We start from the raw sequence: 5,745 nt of genomic DNA, 5'->3' as shown, positions 1-5,745 counted from the left end.
ACACGGAACGTTTATCCACAGGACATGTGGCCTGTAATGGAAAAAGTATCATGATGGTCTCTGCATTGGCAAAGGATTCCGGAACAGTCACCCATTGGGATCTCCAGGAGGAGAGTGCCAAGGGAGAGGTGGCCATGAGAAACAGACTGAATTACCAACAACAGAATGACGTTCTACCAGACTGGGCTTGTAATGTCAGAAGTTTCACCGTGGTAGGGAAGCTAGAAAATTTGAAAAAAGAATTGCTAAGACTCAATCTAGATATCGTGGACGTTAGTGAAATGAAATAGAAAGAAGACGAGGATTTTTGGTGAGACGAGTATAGGGTAATGTAAACAGCAGCTGAAAACGATATGAGGGGAATAGAATTCATTATGAATGGGAAGATAAGCAGAGAGTGAGTTAAAAAAATGGTTCAAATGGCTCCAAGCACTATGGAACATCTGAGGTTAACAGTACCCTAGACTTAGAACTACTTAATCCTAACTAGGCTAAAGTCATCACACACTTCCATGCCAGAGGCAGGATTCGAACCTGCGACCCTAGCAGCAGCGCTGTTCCGGACTGAAGCGAGTGGAACCGCTCAGCCACAGCGGCCGGCAGGGAGTGGGTAATTGAGACCAGTTCATGGTAGAGCTGTTCTTAACGGAATCAACAGCAAACCGACATCAACAACAATAGTTAATGTATGTATATGCCGAGTTACAAGCAGAAGATGAAGAGATACAGAAAGTATATGAGGCTATCGCATCGGTAATTCACTGCGTAAAGGGAGCTGAAAATCTGATAGGAGTGGAGACTGAAATGCAGTTGTAGGGGAGGGAGTAAAGAACAGGTTAAGGGATAATATGGACTCTGTAGACATAGAAGAAGATTTCATTTACATTGCATCATGGTGAGGCAGAGATTCCGTAATCGGATATTGGCTGCCCTGGGGCAGAAGGGGCAGATATGAGCCCAGATGACAATCTGGTAAAGATTAAGAGTAGACTGAAGTTAAAGATACCAGTCAGGAGGAATCAGTACAAGCGGTTGCAAGGAGGTGTTGTGTAACTGCTCTCACAACAGTTTCGGAATGCAGAAAAACATCGTCAGAATTTTAAATCGTGAGACAGATTCCAATTTCCGAGGGAAACACCAGCCCTCACCGGATAGGAAATTTCCACGCTGCATGGAGAGGCATAGCCATGAATCGGCGATCTGTCACTGGACTGCATTGGAAATCCGGTCCCCTCCCCCTCCAATGACAACACCGCAATGAAGAAAATTTGGTAGAGGAGATGAGGGATGGATATGGAGCGAGAAGGGGAGTCTGTGAGACAGCGCATAAGGGAGACGACATGAGGTCTCTTCCACCCATCGCTAATATCCTCCTTCCGACAGCGCGAGATCACAATTTCGCCAGATAACGTGCAGACCGACGATTGCTGATGAGGGCAGCCGACTCGCGCAGCACAGCTCCGAGGCGACGCGCCGTATCGACGCAGCTCCTGCCGCCGACGATACTACACGACGAATGATAACGAATAATAATGAGACTATTCGTGTCCCCCTCGTTCCCCTTAATAACTGAGTCCTGTCCCTGCCCAGTCAAATCGGCCCTAAGATTTGTAATTTTGTTTTGGTTTCTGTAAACGAAACTGAAATAGATACATTTATTTTCATGTTTTAATCAACTAAGCGATCTATTCCACTCATACATCAAATCCTTTAGCTCACAATCTTTTGATGTCATTTAGTTATTTGTATCAATTAATTTATGGATCCTGGAGTGGAGCAGTCTCATTAGTCATTTACTCGTCATTTCATGTCAGCCAGCAGAGTAGAACACCACAACAGATTTTCAATGTTGTTTGATTGAGTGGATTATCATTGTTTAATAAAGTTGATGGAATGTTAAATGTCTCTTTTAGAATTGAATTTCTTATATAAATAGGCCAAATAGGAAAATGTGTTGTTGAATGTTAATAGACAGCTTGGGCATGTGTAAAACATAAGATTTACACTTCTATACAGAAAAAACTTTCATCACTGTAGTTCACTTTACGAAGATAAGTTCTGTTGTAGATTTGTATAGGGATGTAGTCAGTCTTCCGTAGACGGAAAGGTGAATGTTTAGGGTGAAGTTGGTAAGATGAAAGCTTAGAATTTGCAGACAAAGATGAACTCAAGAATGGCGCTAGATATGTAGAGCAACATTCCTTCTGGGATCTCTGGAATCTTTAGTCATACAGACAGCTCTATTTTAAGACATAGACCAATCACAATGTAGTTTCAAGCATTTGAAAACTGTAAGAGATGGATTAGTTCTGAATATATTCCAGTCTCGTTCAGTGAATCTCTAGTCCCTGGAGCTTCTGATTCAGATTTGATTTCTGGATATTGAATGGTTAACAGACAACTCGTCCAATTGTCTCTTGACCACACTGACGGTGAAGATCTCTTAGCTCAAAATCTCTGTTAAGAACGTGAAAATAATTAATGCTTCACTCTCAGTTACAGTCCAAAATTAGAAATCACCACTTGTGAATTTTCAATGATCAGCGACGGCACAGTGGAGTTCATGTGAAGAGATTTGACCCCATTATATGACACTAATTTGCAGTCATGACTGATCACATTAAAGCACATGGCAGCACAAATTTCACAACGTTAGCATGCGAATCATATGCTGAAACACTAAAATTAAAACAGTATTCATATCAGTCCCTTGTGTTCTTGCCTGTAATTCCAACTCAAAATTGTTCGATGTGTAATTAGGCTGTTTAGGTTTTCTTATTGGTAACGCCACATAGCGCTCGGTATGAAAAATCACTGGCTGTGCTGTGTGCAGTCTGTGGCTAGTTTGCATTGTTGTATGCCATTGTAGTGTTGGGCAGATGGATGTGAACAGTGCGTAGCGTTGAGCAGTTGGAGGTGAGCCGCCAGCAGTGGTGGATGTGGGGAGAGAGATGGCGGAGTTTTGAAATTTGTAAGACTGGATGTCATGAACTGCTATATATATTATGACTATTAAGGTAAATACATTGTTTGTTCTCTATTAAAATCTTTCATTTGCTAACTATGCCTAACAGTAGTTAGTGCCTTCCGTAGTTTGAATCTTTTATTTAGCTGGCAGTAGTGGCGCTCGCTGTATTGCAGTAGTTAGAGTAACGAAGATTTTTGTGAGGTAAGTGATTTGTGAGAGGTATAGGTTAATGTTAGTCAGGGCCATTCTTTTGTAGGGATTATTGAAAGTCAGATTGCGTTGCGCTAAAAAATATTGTGCGTCAGTTTAAGCACAGTCTTGTATAATATTTCAAAGGGGGCGTTTCAGATGCAAACATTGTGCCTGAATGTCTTCGAAAAACCGGTAGCCAAAGATTTATTATCTATCCACCTACGTCATTTCATTGTTTTACAGGCAGACTGTGGTATGCTAAACTACGATAGGTAATTGCATGGTGTGCAGCTCTAATTTTGTATGCACAAAATGTCTAACTCTGCCGACTCTTCCTACGCAGATGAGTTCACTATCAATGAAAATGAAAACTAAAGGAAACAGATAGCCGTAGGAAAAGGATAAACATCTCACCATGGAATAACTACTAGTAATAGATAGACATGGAAGGGAAAGGAGGAAATGATGTGCATCGTAATCTCGTAAGAAGTGTGTGTGCTGTGGGTAGGTTACATAGGAACAAGTTATTTACAGTCTTCAGTGACAAGTAAACGTTAATCTTACAGACTTGAAATTACAGAGAAAATGAAATCCCTGTAGCGCTGATACATGCTGATAAGATTATATATGCTTACTACGTACATATAAGGACATTCAGTAGGAATTTACATCTGAACTAATGCTATATCTCTGTTTTTGTTTTTCTTTGACAGAAACAGAAAGAAAAGAAACAAAAGTTGACACTGGTATAAAAGTCATGCTAAATTTTATTTCTTCTGGAGGCTCTGACGTGACAGGAAAGAGAGGAAAATTGATGCCATGACTACACCCAGCAGCTGTCGCTTGCTACGACTTAAGAGGCCAGGAGCGCTGCCGTTTTGAGAACCAGTAGCCGTCCTGGCATGTATATATGCTGCCTAATTTAAACTTCCACTCTCAATAACGCAGTCATCGCTGACCGGTTGTGACATGGAGACGTCCACTGCTGTCTGCCTCCCAAGATGAGCAAGCGCGCTGCAAGCACAGAATCTGCCGTCAATAGTTGCAGGCCACTGCCTGTGTTCGTACGAATGCTGCCAACTTCGTACACTCACCACGTCGGGTCTCCCTCTGGCTAACTGCTATCTACTGATGGCCACTTTTCTGGTAGGCCGTTGGTTTGGATCACGTAACCTCCCGGCCATCACTACCTGAGCTGGACGAACACTGAGAGTGGTCATCGATCCTAAGTAAACCCTTACTGCTGCATGTTGAGGGCAGCACCTTCCCAAGAGTAGCCCTCGCTCAAGTGCGGACACCATACACCATCCTTCTTACAGGCCTTTACTTAAGTCCATGCGCTTCGCCGACCATGGCTGCTCCCTGACCTCCTTTGCAGCTCCATCTCCACCGCTGTAATTGTTGTGGAATAAAAGACATCTACTTCCAGTATTGCTTCCATTAAGGATCATCGCCTGGACATCTGCTGCCACACCACGGTGATCAGATCCTGGGAAGTAGACATTTCTACATCGTGGTCTAGCACAGATAGCTTTACCCGCCACTGTGTAGGACATCAAAAGCAGACTCGCTATGGCAAAAAAGGCATTTCTGGCCAAGAGAAGTCTACTAATATCAAATACCGACCTTAATTTGAGGAAGAAGTTTCTGAGGATGTACGTCTGGCGTACAGCATTGTATGGTAGTGAAACATGGACTGTGGGAAAACCGGAAAAGAAGAGAATCGAAGCATTTGAGATGTGGTGCTATAGACGAATGTTGAAAATTAGGTGGACTGATAAGGTAAGGAATGAGGAGGTTCTACGCAGAATCAGAGAGGAAAGAAATATGTGGAAAACACTGATAAGGAGAAGGGACAGGATGATAGGACATCTGCTGAGACATGAGGGAATAACTTCCATGGTACTAGAGGGAGCTGTAGAGGGCAAAAACTGTAGAGCAAGACAGAGATTGGAATACGTCAAGCAAATAATTGAGGACGTAGGTTGCAAGTGCTACTCTGAGATGAAGAGGTTAGCACAGGAAAGGAATTCGTGGCGGGCCGCATCAAACCAGTCAGTAGACAGATGACAAAAAAAAAAAAGTGGAGGTCGCACACAGTCTAGTTACATTGAACACCGGACATAGTTCTTGAGAGATACGTGAGATACTTTGTAGTTTCTAATTCATGACGCCATGAAAACTACCACAGAAAAGGAAACGCCATTCACATGCAACTCTGTCACAAACTGCCTTCACTCAATGAGACAATCATTACCAAGCGAAAAAAATCTTCATCTGTGAAACATGGCACACGATGAATTAACCTCCATCAAATGCTATGCGTTACAGCAACAGCTCAAATTTTGCATCGAAATTACCAGCCGATAATCTCCTTTCTTGTATACCTTCAAAATGTGTGAATATAAAGTACTGTGTTTGAAAACAAAGTTTCATTTTGTTCCAAGTGTCTACTCCGGTCTTCCAACATGCCAAACATGCCTAATAATTTGAAAATACAGTCTGCTTGCTTAAAGCTATTCCCTTCTCTAATTTTGTGTCATCGGATTCATTATACGATGTACCATTCGTTAAAATTTGTGATT

This window comes from Schistocerca americana, chromosome 6 (assembly GCF_021461395.2).
Source record: "Schistocerca americana isolate TAMUIC-IGC-003095 chromosome 6, iqSchAmer2.1, whole genome shotgun sequence".
In the NCBI taxonomy this organism is placed as follows: domain Eukaryota; kingdom Metazoa; phylum Arthropoda; class Insecta; order Orthoptera; family Acrididae; genus Schistocerca; species Schistocerca americana.
The sequence above is the reverse complement of the archived record's forward strand: the minus strand, read 5'-3'. Positions refer to the sequence as shown.